Genomic DNA, 22,597 nt, shown 5'->3' with positions numbered 1-22,597 from the left:
AAAGCTTCAAGTTAAAAATGAGTGCAGAACAAGCGACAAGTAAACTAACCATGTGTTTTATCATGATATACAATCACATGACTTGAAGTTAAATACTGGTATTTCCACTGCAGCATTACTAGACTTGTAGGGTAAAACATTACCTGCCATTTGGTTGAAATTATGCCAATCTATCCAGAAAATACACTTATCTACACATTACATCTCTGAATGGTCACTTCCATGTAATTAACCTACGGTATCGTCTCCAGAGCAGAAGTCCAACAAGGAAACAATGACGTCACTAAAGGTCGTTCTTTAATGGCAACAGAAGTGTACCATCAGCATAGTAAAAAATCTCCCGTATTTTACGTTCCTCAGTGGAAAGATGTCAAATAGGGGGTGCTTATATTTGTCCTGTTTCACACATGTAAAACGTGTTTTATTTTGTTGAATAGCCCACTCCTGAGACACCCATTGACAGAAACCCGGGAGCAATTAAGTTTAAGTGCCTTGCTCAAGGACATTTGTTTTACCTAGTCAGCTCAGGGTTTCTAACTAACACCCTTTCAGTTATTGGCCCAATGCTCTAACTGCTAGGCTACCTGCCGCCCCACACTGAGACAAGGTGGTTTAACAAGAGGGATAAAAGGCTGCATTGCCAATTGATAGCAGTGCACCAAGGTCTTCAAATATTGTTCATTAGGAGACAAATCACAGTGTGCAGACACAGTGTGAGGCTCAGTTGGTAGTTTATCTCAGAACATGTGGAATTATAATGGATTGCATCTACAGTATCCCATTTCCAAACTATCCCTTTCAGAGCAAGGATTATATAATTCCTTAAAATTACTGAAATGTTATTGGTTGCACTCTGAGGTCAGATCTGGGAGAAACTGCAATGTACACATTGTTCTGGAATCCATACTACTGGCTAGGGCTATTTGGTAATATGACACAAAACAAAAAACGGTACAGAAAAGCAAAGGGAGCACAGCCTAACACCTACAGTGAAACAAAGTGTCTGTGGCTTGAAAATAAGTTTTTTCAACCACAGAAAGACATGAGATGCAGCAAAGCCTCACTTGTGCTCTCTTCCGCAGTATCAACCAACCCTATACTTTCTGTGGAAAGTCCCAATATAACTATAGATAGCATGTGTAAGAACGTAGCATGTAATAAGTTACATATGAGTATACCACAACCTACATTGTGTCTTCTAATTGTTAAGTTAAAATGGTAGTAAGAACAATCAAATGTAACAAGCAACTCATTTAAATAAATTCCCTTAAGAACATGCAACCTGAAGGGAGAGAGATCGCTCACCTTTCCATTTCATACAGTCATAAACACAATAATAAAATCAACAAACTACCTAATCAATCATGACAGTTAAAATGACCTCAATTACCTTCAGTAACTATTGTACATGGTTTGACAAGACACGATAAAACTCATTTGCAACCATACATCTTTGAAGCTAACAAAATAAGGGAAAGCCAAGAATGCCTTCAACTGAAATGTGTCTTCAGCGTTTAACCCAACCCCTCTGAATCAGAGAGGTGCAGGGGGGCTGCCTTAATCGACATCCACGTCTTCGGCGCCCGGGGAACAGTGGGTTAACTGCCTTGCTGAGGGGCAGAACGACAGATTTTTACCTTGTCAGCTCGGGGATTTGATCCAGCAACCTTTCGGTTACTGGCAAAACGCTCTAACCACTAGGCTACCTGCAGCCCCCAATAGAGTATGAGACCGTCTGAACCAATTGAAATGCATAAAGACTTACATTGATTGCAAGTGCCATAGAGTCAAATATGACATAACTATCCTAATGCTGTTTCTAGAGCGAAGCAGAAAAGTAACATCAATTGCCAGTGTTCTGCTAATGGGAGCTGGTCATGTGGGCTGTTCGAGTAAGAACACATCGGATACTTTGTCCCTTTGACATTCTAAGACAACTCATCTGTCAGTATAAATCAATCTCTCCAGACCCTCAGAAAGACAAAAAAATCTGCCAGCAATGGCAGAGTCCAGTGTAGCCAGCGGGGGGAAAATTGTGTATTTTGTGATAAAAGACACCAAATTTCACACGCAGCTAGGGCATGTCTAAATAAGTATTTTTGGCTATAGTGTCATCGCAGATTTTGTCCATTACCCCCCTGGCGGACAATTAGCCGCTGGACTATGACAACACAGGTAATTTTCATGTTGTCAGTACATTTGTGTGTAGAGTAAGGCCTGGTTGGTGAGGGTGAGGGTAGGGACAGGGAGTAAAAAGGTATCAGTCTATCTCTACTTATTGCAGGGGTCAGCGTGGTTTGTTGCTGTAGTGTTTAAATGCATCCATCTACTGCTCAGTCTTTCCCAGGATTCACTAGTGTTGTCCCAGAGGTACCGCTGTCTGTCAGCATATTGGTTTACATTGAGAGGTCAGTGTCTGTCTTGTTCTCATTTCAGTCTCGTCATTCATTTCAGTGTCCCAGTGTCTTAAGTCTCTAATTTCAGTCTCGTCAGTCATTTCAGTGTCTTAGTGCAGTTTTGTCCTTAGACTGCAGTAATAGAGGTTAGGATGACAGACCTCCCTCCCTCTCACTCTCAGTAGAAGCGTTTGTCTGTTCTCGTTCCAGTGGCTGTAGACGATGAGGCCGACCACGATGAGCAGCAAACAGCCCAGCATGGAGAAGAGGATGGTGAAGAACATGGCAATATTACTCCACCCCTCTTCATTCTCACCCACTGACAGAGCGAAAGAGAGAAATATGTTAGGATGGATAGAAAAGGTAAACAAACAATTGAGGTGACAAGAGTGACAAGGAGCCCTAAGTAGGCCTAAGCCTTGGAACCAGAGCGGCCCATAGGTGGCCGTTCTGGTTTAACGTACAATTACACCCCCTGGACAGCTTGACGTTCCATTACACCCCCTGGACAGCTTGACGTTCCATTACACCCCCTGGACAGCTTGACGTTCCATTACACCCCCTGGACAGCTTGACGTTCCATTACACCCCCCTGGACAGCTTGACGTTCCATTACACCCCCTGGACAGCTTGACGTTCCATTACACCCCCTGGACAGCTTGACGTACAATTACACCCCCTGGACAGCTTGACGTACAATTACACCCCCTGGACAGCTTGACGTACAATTACACCCCCTGGACAGCTTGACGTACAATTACACCCCCTGGACAGCTTGACGTACAATTACACCCCCTGGACAGCTTGACGTACAATTACATCCCCTGGACAGCTTGACGTACAATTACACCCCCTGGACAGCTTGACGTACAATTACACCCCCTGGACAGGACGCTAGTCTATCGCAGGCCAGGGCCTAACCTCCAATCCATTCCTTATTGCTGAGTGACAAGCAGAAAGGCATTTTTTGGTATGATCGGGGATCGAACCCCCAACCTTCCAATCTCAGGGCACAAACCATAAGGCCACTGAGTTGGTTAAGGAGCCCTAATAGTTTAACCTAATAATTTGATAGTACGTATTTGTAGTTCAGCTTTTCATCAAGAATAACTATGTTACCCAAATAGAGTAACACCAATGAATGTGTATGTTCTTCTGTTTGTGTGAGAGGGGTAGCGATCCTTACTCCTTAGTAGGTCCATGTTATCTACACTGGGTAGAGGGATCTCATCTGACGGTGTTACGTCTCACTACGTAACACCGTCAGCTGCTACAGTTTCAGGGAGATCACATCGTGATTGTCTGTGAGGAACAGAATGTTTCTGTCATTCAAGGCAAACTGCGGCAAAAACACCTTCAATGAAAAAGAAATACTATAAAATATCCACAGAAATCCTACGAAATTACTATATTATTATTCTTTGACCATATCTTCGTTTCCTATTAGACTACATGCCCTTTGAATTTCACTTATGCATCACATTAATTTAATTCTGGGAAGTGTAGTCATAATGAGTTAATACAGTTTTTTATAAAGATAATAATCTGGGATGGCCACATCTCACTGGAAATTAGACACCTCAATGAAACACCATCAAGTAGGCAATACATTTAAACTAGGCGATAATTCATAGGCAATAAAACAGTTCATGTAAATGCCATTTCATTAACACTACTATGCCAATCACATTAGAGGAGACTACTCCTGTGATGGCAGAGGATCCAAAGTAGTAGCCCTGAGGCAGCCACACCTCCGGTATGTCCAGGTCAGGCAGTCCCTCCATTCATTGTGCCCATCAATGTCAATCATAATCTAGTGGAGACAGAAATTGGGAGTATGCTCAATAGGGTATGCCAAGGCACTACCAAGTACAGTCAAGGCATCATATACCTGACGTGTGTTGAAACAATTCACTTCAACATAACTGTTTCTCAGACTCCAGAGTGACCCAATATGCATCTGGGATTACATCATTATTATTACCTTTAATTTATTCTCACCGTGAGCCTGCGGCGGACGCATCTGATGAAGATGAAAGTGTGATTGTGGTTGCGCAGCATGGCGGTGCAGACACCATCGCCAACACAAAGGGGTAGATCCTCTGTTGGAAGGTGTGAAAAAATAAAAGGAATGAGAGAACAGAAAACAGTGAGAGAGAAGGAGAACAGGTAAAAGATACAGCAGTCACAACAATACAATACTGCTGGTTCAATTTACCTGTTGGAGAGTCACCTTGCCTGATCCCCTAGTCATTCAAATGCCAATTATACTCAAGGTGCAAAGAATTGTTACTGGGTAATAAAAACAACAACAACAACAACATGGGGCAGCAAGCTCATTTAGGGGTTGATGGGAGTGGCTAAGGAGAGGGGTATGGGGGGCTTTTGGTATGAGAGTTGGGTGGTCCAAACATTGGGTACCTGTGTGCGTGTGGTGTACCTCATCTTCTGCGCCTGTCTCCATAGGGATGCACAAAACAGAGGAGCGCAACACAAGACAAGGTCCTTTACACAGATCTGTGAGCCCTGCCCAAGCAAGCGTTCCAACAAAACCTCATAAATATTCCACTGTATTGGCTTGCTTGTATGACGCAAGTCTGTATTGAGGTGGTAGGTGTTTGGGTGTCAGTTGTCTAAAGCCCCTCTCAGAGCACAGGAAGATCAGGACATGTTAATCCAGATTTGACAGGATATGACATAAATAAACACCCCTGCCAGACAGTACAATGAGTGGGGAAAAAAACAGGAAGTCGTTGATAAAAGTCCTATTATATAATGTGACATAACATGGAACAGTACTCTAGCTACTCCTACCCTCCACAGAAACACATAGAAGAGGCCGGCGGATATATGCACATACCTCTAAGTGTTTTTCCTCATTGGGGTACGTGTCCACCAACACACCCAGCCCTGTGAAGAGGTCCTGGTTTCCAAACACAGGATCTACACAACAGAAATGCATTTATACAGTTGCATTACACCCACGCTATGATATTTCTGTTGGAACTACACCGTTGGGACAGTACCTTCCTGCATGCGCTCCTTGGTGTACCAAATTGCCAGTACATCCCCATTAAGATTCTTCATTACTTGGCTATGAATCTTAAAGTGCACTTGTAACTCCAAGGCCCTTAGGTGACAGGGCTGGACACACAAACATATGACCATTTAGACAAAGCCATGTAACATATGATATGCATAGAGAGAATAAGTATCAGTTATGTAGACATAATAACAGTGTGCAGTGTTCTGTAGGCTACTCACAATGCGGCTCCACACTGCCCCCTGCTTGCTCTGCATGTCAGATGTGAGGTGCACCTGCTCTGTGGTTACCATGGCGTAACACACAAACTCAGAAAAAATAAAAACGTCCCTTTTTCAGGACCCTGTCTTTCAAAGATAATTAGTAAAAATCCAAATAACTTCACAGAACTTTCTTGTGAAGGGTTTAAACATTGTTTTCCATGCTTGTTCAATGAACCATAAACAGTTAATGAACATGCACCTGTGGAACGGTCGTTAAGACACTAACAGCTTACAGATGGTAGGCAATTACAGTTATGAAAACTTAGGACACTAAAGAGGCCTACTGACTCTGAAAAACACCAAAAGAAAGATGCCCAGGGTCCCTGCTCATCTGCGTGACCGTGCCTTAGGCATGCTGCAAGGAGACATGAGGACTGCAGATGTGGCCAGGGCAATAAATTGCAATGTCCGTACTGTGAGACGCCTAAGACAGCGCTACAGGGAGACAGGACGGACAGCTGATCGTCCTCGCAGTGGCAGACCACGTGTAACAACACCTGCACAGGATCGGTACATCCGAACATCACACCTGCGGGACAGGTACAAGATGGCAACAACTGCCTGAGTTATACCAGGAACGCACAATCTCTCCATCAGTGCTCAGACTGTCCGCAATAGGCTGAGAGAGGCTGGCCTGAGGGCTTGTAGGCCTGTTGTAAGGCAGGTCCTCACCAGACAACCCCGGCAACAATGTCGCCTATGGGCACAAACCCATCGTCGCTGGACCAGACAGGACTGGCAAAAAGTGCTCTTCACTGACGAGTCTGGGTTTTGTCTCACCAGGGGTGATGGTCGGATTCGCGTTTATCGTCGAAGGAATGAGCGTTACACCAAGGCCTGTACTCTGGAGTGGGATCAATTTGGAGGTGGAGGGTCCGTCATGGTCTGGGGCGGTGTGTCACAGCATCATTGGACTGAGCTTGTTGTCAATGTAGGCAATCTCAACGCTGTGCATTACAGGGAAGACATCCTCCTCCCTCATGTGGTACCCTTCCTGCAGGCTCATCCTGACATGACCCTCCAGCATGACAATGCCACCAGCCATACTGCTCGTTCTGTGCGTGATTTCCTGCAAGACAGGAATGTCAGTGTTCTGCCATGGCCAGCGAAGAGCCCGGATCTCAATCTCAATGAGCACGTCTGGGACCTGTTGGATCGGAGGGTGAGGGCCATTTCCCTCCAGAAATGTCCGGGAACTTGCAGGTGCCTTAGTGGAAGAGTGGGGTAACATATCACAGAAAGAACAGTCCATGAAGAGGAGATGCACTGCAGCACTTAATGCAGCTGGTGGCCACACCAGATACTGACTGTTACTTTTGATTTTGACCCCCCTCTGTTCAGGGAGACATTATTCCATTTATGTTAGACACATGTCTGTGGAACTTGTTCAGTTTGTGTCTCAGTTGTTGAATCTTGTTATGTTCATACAAATATTTACACATGTTTAAAAATAGTTGACATTGAGGACGTTTCTTTTTTTGCTGAGTTTATATAACATAAGCCTATTCACTATAAAGATACTTTTGATGGAGTAGGAGGAAAGTATTAATTTTATGACCACCATTTAACAGTCAGTATAACATTATTGCAATGTCGCATGTACAATTATATTTTGATTATTGCTTGCATATTTGGTTGTGATCTTTGCAAATTCACTATTTTGGAAGCAGCAGATGTTAACTACAATGCTAACGCTCATTGACATAGGCTGTAGCAAAAGCTAGTCAAAGAGCAATTTTACTGGTTGAAGTGTTTAAGTACAACGTTAATTCAGTTGATTTGCGATGATGACATGAACATTATATTAAGCAGGAAATTCATACAAGGCTTACAAACCAACTATAATCCCAAAGTAGTGTGAAATTCACGTCTAATCGATATGTAAAGACGCTTTTTTTTGCAGGCGCGCAATAAGAACTCCCCCTTGTTCTGCCACCAACTTGCCCTCCAGTCGTGCAGCATTTTTTGCGAACACAGAAAGGGGTCTATAATAACCGGTGATCCTGCACAATTTAGCTACCTTGATAGGGCTTTGACAATGAATGCTCCCTTTTCAGAAACTCCTCCATTTCATAATGCCCATCTTCAGCAAAAGATCGACCTGTTGCAATAAGAAGAAACACAAAAGTCCAATATGTTTTTAGATCCATAGTCTAACGAATAAAAGTATCTGGCAGGTCTTGTTTGTCATGGCGGTCATCATCGTTTGCTACTCCACTCATTCAACCAAAGATGTTCGACTACAACCACGTCATTCTTCTTCGATGAGGTTTAACCCCGGTTGGCATCCAATAAATGTTTCATTACCGCCACCTACTAGACTGGAGTACAACTCCCTCATACTTTTATTGAAAAAATGTATAAATAAACAAATACTCTACCATCTAACACTACAATCACACAAAAAAATAACACCACCCTAAACCTCTATTTAAATCTATTTAGTCCTACCTCAAGTCAACAACCTGAAAGGATGTGACACCACCACTTAACACACCCTGTACCTTTTTTGATGTCAAATCTCGCACACCCAAATAGCTCTCTGCAGCTGCCACCACAACCTCAATTTTCTGAGACTTACATTCCATCCCTGCAGTACAGTTGATAACCATTGCTATAAATGCAAGAAATCCAATCTTACTGAAACATATATCACTTCTTGGCCTATCCCTCTATACTGTACAGATCTACTACTCACACCACTCCTCTCAGGATCCCTCCCCCTTGACCCATCTCCCTCTACTTTCTTCACTGCCTCAGCATATGACTACTTCTGCACTACTCTAACCCTGGAAACCTCAACCTGCCTCTCTCGCACGGGACATTTCTGACCCCCAGCCCCAGCCCTACAATTAACACACACCACTACTTTCCTTAACGCTACACATTCTTTTGTCTCATGCCCTTCTACACACTTCTCACACCTAGGAACTTCCCTCCTACACACTGCTGCCACATGCCCATAAGCTTGACACCTGTAACAACGTAATGTATTCGGCACAAAAGCTTGCACAGGATAACTTATATACCCCTAACATTTTTATATTTGTATTTATTATGGATCCCCATTAGCTGCTGCCAAGGCAGCAGCTACTCTTCCTGAGGAATTAAGGCAGTATATACAATTTTAAAAACATCACAATACATTCACAGACTGTGTACCCTCAGGCACCTACTCCACCACTACCACATACAGTTGAAGTCAAAAGTTTACATACTGTCACAAAATTCGTCGTGGTGTTGCAGGGAAGACCAAAATGCAGCGGGTATATGGATACTCATTCTTTTAATGAAAAAATGTAAAGCATCCACAGAACAAAAACAAAACAATAAACAGTACTCACGACTCACAACAGTTTTGCAGGCTATACAAAAACGCAGTGCAAAAACAATTCCCCACAAACACACAGACAAACACACCCAACTAATATAGGACTTCCAATCAAAGGCAACACCACACAGCTGCCTTCAATTGGAAGTCCACCCCAATTAACTCTACATAGAAACACCCAACCTAGACAGAACATAGAAAACACAACTTCTTCTGCCACGCCCTGACCAAAACTTATACACCTACTCCACCTGCTGGTCAGGACGTGACATTACCCCCCCTAAAGGTGCAGACTCCAAATGCACCTTCAAAAGAAAAAACACAGAACACCCAAAACAACCCGAAAAAAAATCCCCCTAACTACAGGGAGGGAAGGGAGGGTGGCTGCCGTCAACGACGGCACTGTGCTACACCCCCCCCTCCCCAACCCACCTATGTTGGAGGTGGCTCAGGTGCGGGACGTGGACCCCGCTCCATCCTCGTCGTTGCCCACTTCGGTAGCGCCCCTGGCTGCTCCGGAAGACTAGTAGGCACACCTGACTTCGACCGACTGGCGGGCGACTCTTGCCGTGACCGGCTGGCAGGTGTCTCTGACTGTGGCCAGCTGGCAGGCCACTCTGGCTGATCCGGGCAGTCTGCCCGGCTCTGGCATCTCCGGGCAGTCTGGGCGGCTCCGGGCAGTCTGGGCGGCTCTGGCGGCTCCGGGCAGTCTGGGCGGCTCTGGCGGCTCCGGGCAGTCTGGGCGGCTCTGGCGGCTCCGGGCAGTCTGGGCGGCTCTGGCGGCTCCGGGCAGTCTGGGCGGCTCTGGCGGCTCCGGGCAGTCTGGGCGGCTCTGGCGACTCCTGACTGGCGGGCGGCTCCGGCGACTCCTGACTGGCGGGCGGCTCTGGCGACTCCTGACTGGCGGGCGGCTCTGGCGACTCCTGACTGGCGGGCGGCTCTGGCGACTCCTGACTGGCGGGCGGCTCTGGCGACTCCTGACTGGCGGGCGGCTCTGGTGACTCCTGACTGGCGGGCGGCTCTGGCGACTCCTGACTGGCGGGCGGCCCTGGCGACTCCTGACTGGCGGGGAGCCCTGGCGACTCTTGACTGGCGGGGAGCCCTGGCGACTCTTGACTGGCGGGGAGCCCTGGCGACTCTTGACTGGCGGGGAGCCCTGGCGACTCTTGACTGGCGGGGAGCTCTGGCGACTCTTGACTGGCGGGGAGCTCTGGCAACTCTTGACTGGCGGGGCTGGACTGACGCACTAGAAGCCTTGTGCGTGGAGCTGGTACTGGACATGCCAGCCCGGAGACACGCACCTCAAGGCTAGTGCGTGTAACGGGAAACACCGGACCATAGAGGTGCACTGGCGGTCTAAAGCGCAGGGTTGGCATCACCCCTGCTGGCTCGATGCCTACTTTTCCCCTGGCACATGCGGGGTGCTGGTACTGAGCATACTGGCCTGAAAATACCAGGCCTTATCATAGCACCTACCCCAAAGCACGGGACCTGTCCAGTCTGTTTGCCTCTAAAAAGGGTACGGGGCGCTGGCCTGGGTCTCCAGTCTTGCCCCGTCAAACAGTCCTTGTGCCCCCCCCTTAAAAAATCTTGGGGGTGCCTCTCGGGCTCCCTTACCCGTCGTTCTCCCCAGTCCTCGCCAGAATTCTTCCGCTGCTTGGTCCTGGTTTGGTGGGGAATTCTGTCACGAAATTCGTCATGGTGTTGCAGGGAAGACCAAAATGCAGCGGGTATATGGATACTCATTCTTTTAATGAAAAAATGTAAAGCATCCACAGAACAAAAACAAAACAATAAACAGGACTCACAACAGTTTTGCAGGCTATACAAAAACGCAGTGCAAAAACAATTCCCCACAAACACACAGACAAACACACCCAACTAATATAGGACTTCCAATCAAAGGCAACACAACACAGCTGCCTTCAATTGGAAGTCCACCCCAATTAACTCTACATAGAAACACCTAACCTAGACAGAACATAGAAAACACAACTTCTTCTGCCACGCCCTGACCAAAACTTATACACCTACTCCACCTGCTGGTCAGGACGTGACACATACACCTTAGTCAAATACATTTAAACTCAGTTTTTCACAATTCCTGACATTTAATCTTAGTAAAAATGCCCTGTCTTAGGTCAGTTAGGATCACCACTTTATTTTAAGAATGTGAAATGTCAGAATAATAGTAGAGAGAATTACTTATTTTAGCTTCCATTTCTTTCATCAAATTCCCAGTGGGTCAGAAGTTTACATACACTCAATCAATTAATCACTCAATTAGTATATGGTAGCATTGCCTTTAAATTGTTTAACTTGGGTCAAACGTTTCAGATAGCCTTCCACAAGCTTCCCGCAATAAGTTGGGTGAATTTTGGCCCATTTCTCCTGACAGAGCTGGTGTAACTGAGTCAGGTTTGTAGGCCTTCTTGCTCGCACACGCGTTTTCAGTTCTTCCCACAAATTTTCTATAGGATTGAGGTCAGGGCTTTGTGATGGCCATTCCAATACCTTGACTTTGTTGTCCTTAAGCCATTTTGCCACAACTTTGGAAGTATGCTTGGGGTCATTGTCCATTTGGAAGACCAATTTGAGACCAAGCTTTAACTTCCTGACTGATGTCTTGAGATGTTGCTTCAATATATTCACCAAATTTTCTTTCCTCGTGATGTCATCTATTTTGTGAAGTGCACCAGTCCCTCCTGCAGCAAAGCACCCCCGCAACATTATGCTTCCACCCCCGTGCTTCATGGTTGGGATGGTGTTCTTTGGCTTGCAAGCCTCCCCCTTTTTCCTCCAAACATAACAATGGTCATTATGGCCAAACAGTTCTATTTTTGTTTCATCAGACCAGAGGACATTTCTCCAAAAAGTACGATCTTTGTCCCCATGTGCAGTTGAAAACCATAGTCTGCCTTTTTTATGTCGGTTTTGGAGCAGTGGCTTCCTCCTTGCTTAGCGGCCTTTCAGGTTATGTTGATATAAGACTCGTTTTACTGTGGATATAGATACTTTTGTACCTGTTTCCTTCAGCATCTTCACAAGGTCCTTTGCTGTTGTTCTGGGATTGATTTGCACTTTTCGCACCAAAGTACGTTCATCTCTAGGAGACAGAACACGTCACCTTCCTGAGCAGTATGACAGCTGCGTGGTCCCATGGTGTTTATACTTGCGTATTATTGTTTGTACAGATGAACGTGGTACCTTCAGGCGTTTGGAAATTGCTCCCAAGGATGAATCAGACTTGCGGAGGTCTACAATTCTTCTTCTGAGTACTTGGCTGATTTCTTTTGATTTTCTCATGATGTCAAGCAAAGAGGCACTGAGTTTGAAGGTAGGTCTTTAAATACATCCACAGGTACACCTCCAATTGACTCAAATTATGTCAATTAGCCTATCAGAAGCTTCTAAAGCCATGACATAATTTTCTGGAATTTTCCAAGCTGTTGAAAGGCACAGTCAACTTAGTGAATGTAAACTTCTGACCCACTGGAATTGTGATACAGTGAATTATAAGAGAAATAATCTGTCTGTAAACAATTGTTGGAAAAAGGACTTGTGCCATGCACAAAGTAGATGTCCTAACCGACTTGACAAAACTATAGTTAACAAGAAATTTGTGGAGTGGTCGAAAAACCAGTTTTAATGACTCCAACCTAAGTGTATGTAAACATCCGACTTCAACTGTACATACAGTACAAAATCCATGTGTACGTGTGTGTATAGTGCGTATGCTATCATGTGTGTGTGTGTGTATGCATGTGTCTGTGCCTATGTTTGTGTTGCTTCCTAGTCCCCACTGTTCCATAAGGTGTTTTTTTATTTGTTTTTTAAATCAAATTTTATTGCTTGCATGAGTTACTTGATGTGGAATAGAGTTCCATGTAGTCAGGGGTCTATGTACTACTGTGTGCCTCCCATAGTCTGTTCTGGACTTGGGGACTGTGAAGAGACCTCTCTGGTGGCATGTCTTGTGGGGTATGCATGGGTGTCCGAGCTGTGTGCCAGTAGTTCAAATAGACAGCTCGGTGCATTCAACATGTCAATACCTCTCATAAATACAAGTAGTGATGGAGTCAGTCTCTCCTCTACTTTGAGCCAGGAAAGATTGACATGCATATTATTAATCTTAGCTCTTTGTGTACATCCAAGGACCAGCCGTACTGTCCTGATCTGAACCAATTGCAATTTTCCTAAGTCCTTTTTTGTGGCACCTGACCACACGACTGAACAGTAGTCCAGGTGCGACCAAACTAGGGCCTGCAGGACCTGCCTTGTTGACAGTGTTGTTAAGAAGGCAGGGCAGCGCTTTATCATGGACGTACTTCTCCCCATCTTAGCTACTGTCGTATCAGTATGTTTAGACCATGAACGTTTACAATCCAGGGTAACTCCAAGCAGTTTAGTCACCTCAACCTGCTCAATTTCCACATTATTTATTCTAGGATTTAGTTGAGGTTTAGGGTTTAGTGAATGATTTATCCCAAATACAATGCTTTTAGTTTTAGAAATATTTAGTACTTACTTATTCCTTGCCACCCACTCTGAAACTAACTGCAACTCTTTGTTAAGTGTTGCAGTCATTTCAGTCGCTGTAATAGCGGATATATATAGTGTTGAGTCATTCGCATACATAGACACTCTGGCTTTCCTCAAAGCCAGTGACAATTCATTAGTAAAGATTGAAAAAAGTAATGGGCCTCGACAGCTGCCTAAGGGAATTCCTGATTCTACCTGGGTTATGTTGGAGAGGCTTCCATTAAAGAACACACTCTGTGTTCTGTTAGATAGATAACTCATTATCCAATACAGCAGGGGGTGTAAAGCCATAGCACATACGTTTTGCCAGCAGCAGACTATGATCGATAATGTCAAAATCCACACTGGAGTCTAACAAAACAGCCCCCACAATCTTTTTATCATCATTTTCTCTCAGCCAATCATCAGTCATTTGTGTAAGGGCTGTGCTTGTTTATAAGCATGCTGAATGTTTGTTGTCAATTTGTTTACTGTAAAATAACATTGTATCTGGTCAAACACCATTTTTTACAAAAGTTTACTCAGGGTTGGTAACAGGCTGATTGGTCGGCTATTTGAGCCAGTTAAGGGGGCTTTACTATTTTTAGGTAGCGGAATGACTTTTGCTTCCCTCCAAGCCTGAGGGCACACACTTTGTAGTAGGCTTAAATTGAAGATGTGGCAACATCGTCCGCTATTATCCTCAGTAATTTTCCATCCAAGTTGTCATTGTTGATAGACAACAATAATTTGTTCACCTCATCCACACTACATTTAATGAATTTAAAAATGCAATGCTTGTCTTTCATAATTTGGTCAGATATACTTGGATGTGTATTGTCAGCATTTGTTGCTGGCATGACATGCCTAAATTTGATAATCTTGCCAATGGAAAAAATCATTAAAGTAGTTGGCAATATCAGTTGGTTTTGTGATGAATGAGCCATCTGTTTCAATGAATGATGGAGCTGAGTTTGCCTTTTTTCCCTGAATTTCATTTAAGTTGCTCCAAAGCTTTTAACTATTATTCTTAATTTCATTTATATTGGTTTCATAGTGTAGTTTCTTCTTCTTTTTATTCAGTTTAGTCACATGATTTCTCAATTTGCAATAAGTTTGCCAATCAGTTGTGCAGTCAGACTTATTTGCCATTCCTTTTGCCTCATCACTCTCAACCATTCAATTTTTCAATTCCTCATCAATCCACAGGGATTTAACTGTTTTTACAGTCATTTTCTTAATGAGTGCATGCTTATTAGCAACTGGAATAAGCAATTTCATAAATGTGTCAAGTGCCGTGTCTGTTTGATCCTCATTACACACCACGGATCAACAAATATTCTTTACATCAATAACATAGGAATCACTACAAAACTTATTGTATGACTTATTAGGCCCAGCTTTTGGAACATTGGTTTTCCTAGATATGGATACTATATTGTGATCACTACATCCGAGGGATCTGAATACTGCGTTTCAAGCTAATTTCTGCAGCATTAGTAAAGATGTGATCACTACATGTTGATGATTTCATTCCTGTGCTGTTTGTAACTACCCTGGTAGGTTGACTGATAACCTGAACCAGGCTGCAGGCACTGGTTACAGTTTGAAGCTTTTTCTTGAGTGGGCAGCTTGATGAAAGCCAGTCAATGTTTAAATCACCCAGAAAATATACCTCTCTGTTGATATCACATACATTATCAAGCATTTCACACGTTATCCAGATACTGACTGTTCGCACTTGATGGTCTATAGCAGCTTCCCACCAGAATGGGCTTTAGGTGAGGCAGATGAACCTGTAGCCATATTACTTCAACAGTATTTGACATGAGATCCTCTCTAATCTTTACAGGAATGTGGTTCTGAATATAAATAGCAACACCTCCACCATTGGCATTTCTATATTTTCTATAAACGTTATAACCTTGTATTGCTACCACTGTATCGTCAAAGGTATTATCTAAGTGAGTTTCAGATGAATGTCATCTGTTACTAGCAAATTATTGATTTCATGAACCTTGTTTCTTAAGCTATATATATTAACGTGGGCTATTTTGAGCACTTTTCTTCTGGGATGCTTACTTGCTTTCATTGCTTTACTGGGAAGCTAAGTAGCAGTAGATGTGCTCATGTTCTTTATGTTAGTGCAGGGTGAGCTGCTCACAGTGGACTTCCTCCTTGGGCACACCGGCTCAGTGCTAACAGTATAAATCTGGTTCACAGGCACATGATTACTGCATACAATAGCTGTATGATCAGTAGAGGCATTCAGGGCAGTTAAAGGGACATACATTAGGTTACTTATATTGTGTCTACTGACACCACTGGTGTAATGAACAATTGCTGAAGCATTATGACAACTCTGCTTCACAATGGTAGGGATTAGCTGAGCTGGGCTTGAGTCATTGATAAGTCATTGTCCAAACGCAGTCTTATAGTGCTGTGAAAGGATCCAGGATCCCATATGATTTGGGTGAATCCCGTCCTCCTTATAAAACGTGTTTTGTTTCCAAAAGGTATCGAAATTGTTAACAAAAGTTACATCCATTGAGCTGCAATAATCACGTTGCCAGTTGTGAAGAGTCCTGCTAAAGCGTTTGAATCCTGCTACATCACTTTGTCATTCAAAGAATCAACATAAAACCTCAAAAGAACAGACATTGACTCTTCTGTTTCACCACTCACGCCACCCTGTCTGCGTCGCACCAAACGATGAGCATCACAAACATCGACAATCTACCCCTTCAGTTGGTCAACTTTTACATTTACTGCTACCCCAGTAATCACTCCTTTCAATGGCGCCCTTTTCTTGAGAGCAAAACAATTCACATTTCTTGGCCCCAGTCGTTTAACGCTGCGCGCCTTCTCCCTCTGACCAGCAGAAACACAAACAATTATCACAAGACCACTTCTGGTTACCCTCACCGATTCCACAGCACCCAACTCTGTTTTCACCCACCCTAAAACCCCAAATGGATCAGCCAAAAGGCAAAGGTCCACTTTTTCCAAAAACTTCACTCCTACTGTCATAGACTCATCTTTATCCTGACCCTCGGTGCAAGCCTCGGGCTCCGAGAACTTCACCACACCTACCACCTCCGATACTTCACCCTCATTCACTTCCATTTCTCCTCCTGTCTTCAGCTCCCTCTGCTTACACTTTCTACCATTCTTCTTTAACAAACCATCTCCCTTTTTTCCATCATTTTTAACCGACTCAAGCTCACCCTCTTCCTCCCTCTCTCTCTTAGACCTCCTCTGCCTCTCTTTTCCCCTCCGTTCCTCCTTCATATTCCAAGTATACGTCTCCTTATGATAATACTGTAGTTCTGCTGACATACATCTTGTTCTTGCCTTCTCAAGGGACGCCATTTAACTGGCTGTCACAATCTCCGTCCAATCAGCACGAACCCCTCGGGATGTAACGCACAACAGTTCATCCCACTTATAAAGCAACTGCTTCGTCTTGATGTTCTTCTTTATCAAAAGCTACCGCAACGACTTTCAAACAAGCACGCTCTTCCAACCACCATCCACCGTCTCGCTTCATGCGCTTCCCCAATACCAGATCCGTCTATGAGGAGACCAACCATATTATTACTCTTCTTTGGCATTATGGCGGTCCCCAAACAAATATTATAGGTGCATGCCGCCAACTACTGTATGGCTGTGTATCAGCCTAGTGTTCTGTAGTATGAATTCATTACACTGTGAAAAAATTGCCCTACCATTTAACCCTGCACCCACTGAAACCTCACAACTATTCCACTACTTTGGCCCTATCTGATCCTACTCCGGGCCAGTAGCCTGGGAGGACGGGACACTATCGTTCAAAACACCTTGTAACTATTCTGCAATAAAATCTCGTACACCCAAGTACTTTTCTGCAGCTGCCAACACAACATCTATCCTCTGTCATTTACATTCCATTCCTACAGTACAATTGACAATCATGGCCATAACCCCTCCCCACACATTTTTTTTTACTGAAGCACATGCCATTCCCATCACTCTTTATTGGCCTCAGCCTACTCACAGGGATCCTCTTAGGATCCCTCACCCGTTCCATAAGAACTCCCCCTTGTTCTGCCACCAACGTGCGCACATTGCCCTTGTGCGGCAATGTTTGCAAACACAGAAAGGGGTCTATAGGGGGTCATCTTCCTCTACCACTCTCTTCACTGCCTCATTATACAACACCTTCTGCACTACTCTGATCCAGGCAACCTAAACCTGCCTTTCTCTTACCGGACACCTCTGATCTCCAGCACCATGGGTGAAAAACTTTTTCCACCGATACTACATATTCCTTTGTCTCATGTCCTCCTGCACACTTCTCACATCTAGTAATTTCCCACTTACACACTGCTGCCACATTACAATAAGCTTGACACCTAAATCACTGCAATGGATTCGGGACAAAAGTTCTCACAGGATAACTGACATCCTAACTTGACTTTCTCTGGCATCAAAACTCAGTAGTACAGACATTGTCTTCTCTTTTTCACCACGCGTTCCATCAGGTCTGTGTCGCACCAAACGGTGGGCGTCACATTCACAGGGAATCTTCAACTTCAGTTGATCCTCAACACAACGCCACCCCAGTTATCACTCCTTTCAACAACGGAAAGGAAAGCTAGACACAGCTCTTGTCCGCAGTTGCGTGAGGAGGAGCACACTCTCCCTCTGGACGGCAGAAACACAAAAAATCTACACAATTCCACTTCCGAGTCGCTTTCTCCAACCAACCTGACACCACATATGGATCTGCCAGAAGGCAAGGACCCATTCTTTCCAAAAATCTCACTCCCACTTGGCCAGAATAATCTTTGTCATCATCAGGACGAGGCTCAAACCCGACTGTCTTCACAGCACCTGCCACCGCAGTTAATTCATCGTCAAGTTCAATTTCCTTCTGGAGCTCTTCCAAAAGTTCTGTGTGATCAACCACTCCATATTCACTCAAAACATGTTCAATTTTTTTCAATTTGTTTCCTGTTCGCCATCTTCTCCTTTATCAGATCTTTCAAAAGGATTGTGCAATCCCCCATTCCACATTTACTTATGTTCCACTTTTCCACTCTTACTCCTACCTCATGGCCACACTGGCTGCCAATCTCCCCATTCAATCATACAACATCCTGTGGATTGTGATTGGTTTGTAGAGTTGCATGGCATCTGGTTATTTGCTCACAAGTCTATCAGTCAAATTACACACTTTCCATTTCATATGATCTGACATTTGAGAGGTGGATTTCCCTTATGCATGAGAAAAATTATGTGATTTGTGTATTTCTTCCCAAAAAGAATAATGTAACAGACAGAGGGACTGACTATCCATGATATCAAAATGATAGTTTTAACCCTTTACTTTGTTTAAAAACATTGAAGTAAAATAAGCGTATATTTTGGGTTATGATGTGGTACGACAGTTTAACTAAGCTCCTGAGGCATTTATACATTATATTCATCAAGAATCAATGGGTACATACTACTCATTTATAAGTTAAAAAAATGACCAAAATAAGATTATCAGAATTCATCTTCATTTACGGTCAGTGTTCTATTATAATTCTGTCTTTGAAGAGGTGACATTGTGATGTTGATCAATATCAAGTCAATACTGACATAATCAATAGAAACATGCAGAGGTTGTTAAATCAGGTCAATATCTAGGCCTATGTATGATGCTGCAGTCAGAGAGGAAGAGGTGATCCATTATCTCTGGCAGAGACGTAAGAGGAAGCGAGACATCCCACTCCCTCATTTTTTATGGTTGACATACAGTCAGTGAATTAAGCAGACCAGACCTAGCTGCTATGGCATTGGTGGTTTTTGGAGAGACACTCTTTAAAGTTGCACTCCAGACTCCTTTTTACCTTACCTACTTACTCAACAAAAGGCACTCTCAATAGGTTCAGGTATGTCATGATATCTGTTCTCTATTGCTCCTCTATTGTTCCTCATGCAAGGGGGAGGCAGATGACATCATGGATTCCCATCAGACCAATTCCTTGAATGACCTACTTCTTGAAGTTTGCAGTTGTTTCTAAAAAACACTATTTTGCGTAAAACGTATATTTTGTAGTCTGTGCACTTTACTGTATTTATAATTGGGATATCACTTTTCAACAGTAAATGTTCAAAAATTGTTGGTGGATGTCTGTAAGTAGTATTGAAACTGTTTGAGCGGATCACTTTTGTTAAGCCGATGGTCACCGCCTTTCAAAGCGTGTTGCATTATGGGGATAAAAATGATCCGACTTGCGCCTGCCTACATGTCGACTGCATGAACTTTACAAAAATAATGTGATCAAAGGTCATAAAGTTTTGACTGCAAGTTTCTGCAGTTGCTTTTTACCAACTTCATCCTGCAGCCATCGCCTGCCTGCATTGTCCCAAGGTTATTTGCCAGTAAGTGGCATACTGTACAGTGCATTCGGAGACTATTCAGACCCCTTGATTTTGTTACGTTAGAGCCTTATCCCCCCCCCACTCAATCGCCGCACAGTACCCCGTGATTGCGGGGCGGGAACAGGTTTGGACATTTTTGCAAGTTTTTAGATCATTTCTCCTCTTCTCTTTCCATTACACATCACAAAGAGTTCTTCTTCTTCTTCTTCGGTATATTGGCAATTGCACAATTTAATGTGCATCCCGCCACCTACAGTACGGGATGGAAAACAGGATTGAGAACCAACAGAAGTGAGAACCAACGCGGCAGTCCCATTAGTTCTCTTATATACTGCTTACACAGACAAGTTATATCTGCATGATTTAGCTTATTTATTATTCATAATTCATTAATTATTAACATTTGGTTAATGCATGTGACCGACCAATATTGGTTCATGCATGTGACAGACCAATACCTCATGAGGCTTCTTCTCTCCAAACTGAGACCTTGAAACTGAGATATCCCTTTCATTCTCAAAACAAAGTTCTGGGCGTACTGACAAATTGCAGATACTGATAGTGAGGATTCCTCCCAGGCACGTTGTGACGTAGAAGTCCGTCACTGGCCGCGGGCAGCATTTGGTACTTTAACGCACGCACACATTCATCACTCCTCCCTGCTCCATTATCAGATAAGTTAACAATGTGGGTCGACACACAAGTTAACTTCTCTATCTTAGTACATACATTTCACACTTACGTCAGTAACCGGTTATGGTATAAAGAAATAAACAGACCAGTGTTCATATTTAATATAAGCAATATTTATTATACTTAGATGTTATGGATGAGCGCGTTGTTTGTTCTGTTCCTCTCTCTCTCCATCTCTGTAGCTTCCGGGTATGCTGGATAAGGACCTGAGCTAAGGGAATTGGGCTTACTTTGTAGTGCCTGTCCGGAATGGCTCATTAATGTAAATGGGCATATTGGAAGACACTGTCAGTAGTGATGTAATTTTGTAAATGTTGGTGCTGACATGTTCAGGACAGGAATACCGGTTTACTTAACGGAGGAATAAACACACATGTTCATCATTGGTGTTTTAACCAGAACGGGGGAAAATGCACTTTATTTATTTTCGCACATGCGCAGTCATACATCTCTCATAGGGCATGACTGTACGAGTGTAAGAACACAACTCAACAACATATTAGTCCACATGCCAACACCCCCACTTGCTCTTATACTGTACAAGTCGTATTCAACCTAACTTTATCAACACATTTAGCTTACAGTTATTCATCTCACAAATGTCAGTTTATATTCCAAACATGTAACCCAAGAATTTTTCATTTTTGAACTTCGTTACAGGTTTAGTCAAAACATCTGCAGCCATGTCTGCCGTTGGACAATATTCAATACTTATTTTACCATCACTGAGTGCAGATCGAATTAAATGATATCTGATGTCGACATGTTTACATCTCTGACGACATACTGGGTTCTTTGACAGAGCAATTGCACCTTGGTTATCTTCAAAGATTGTTACTGGTGTATATTGGCACTCACTATCCATCTCGCCCAATAACTGTACAAGGTACAAACTTTCTTGTGTAGTAGCAGCCAGTGCCATGTACTCTGCTTCACATGTAGATAAAGCTACTGTTGGCTGCTTCTTAGACCTCCATGAAATGACAGGTCCACATTTAGTTAAACTAAAACAATACCCTGTTATGCTTCGTCTGTCACTTTGATCTGCTGCCCAATCAGCATCACTATATGCTACGAGGTTGAGTTTTTCCACCCCCTTTTTGTAACACAACTCCTGATTCATTGTTCCCTTCAAGTACCTCAACACATGTTTAGCTGTTATCCAGTGTTGCTCTTTTGGTTCTGATAGGTATTGTGACAGCTTGCTGACAATCCAACTGATATCCGGTCTTGTACATGTCATCACATATATCAAGCTGCCTATCACTTCACGATACCTTTTTGAATCAATAAGTTCACCATTACCATCAAAGTTTAGTTTTTGTTCACATGGTGTTGACCTTGTCTTACAGTCTGACATACCAAACCTTTCCAGTATCTTGGTTATGTACCTTGTTTGGTTCATCGTTATTTTCCCTTCACTTTGTGTAAAATCAATGCCTAGGAAATGTCCAAGCCTCCCAAGATCTTTCATCTTAAATTTTTCACTTAACATTTCTTTTACACTTGTGAGTGAGTCACTATCACTAGCAGCGATAATTAGATCATCGACCCAAATTATCAAAATGATCCTTTCTGTTGCAGTTTGTTTGTTATAAACACAGTGATCAGCTGGGTTCTGTGTAAAACCATTTTCACTAAGGTGATCATGCAACATTTTGTTCCAGTTCCTTCCTGACTGTTTCAGGCCGTACAATGACTTGTTCAGTTTACAGACTAGTTGCTCACCTGTATCTGACCTGACTTCGAAACCCTCTGGTTGCTCCATGTACACTTCACAGTCAATAGGAGCATGTAGATATGCTGTTTTGACATCCATCTGATGTAACTCTAAGTCATACTGAGCTGCTAGCTGCATCAAACAGCGTACTGATGTCATATTTGCAGTTGCAGAAAAAGTCTCCTTATAGTCTATTCCTGCCACTTGACTATACCC

General features: G+C 43.5%; 1 pseudogene; it reads right to left on the bottom strand.

The window, feature by feature from the left end:
• Positions 1 to 40: 40 nt before the first annotated feature.
• On the bottom strand, positions 41 to 5,889 carry LOC106566875 (VIP36-like protein; annotated as a pseudogene).
• Positions 5,890 to 22,597: the final 16,708 nt, after the last annotated feature.

This window comes from Salmo salar, chromosome ssa01, assembly GCF_905237065.1.
Source record: "Salmo salar chromosome ssa01, Ssal_v3.1, whole genome shotgun sequence".
NCBI classification, from domain to species: Eukaryota; Metazoa; Chordata; class Actinopteri; order Salmoniformes; family Salmonidae; genus Salmo; species Salmo salar.
The sequence above is the reverse complement of the archived record's forward strand: the minus strand, read 5'-3'. Positions and strand labels throughout refer to the sequence as shown.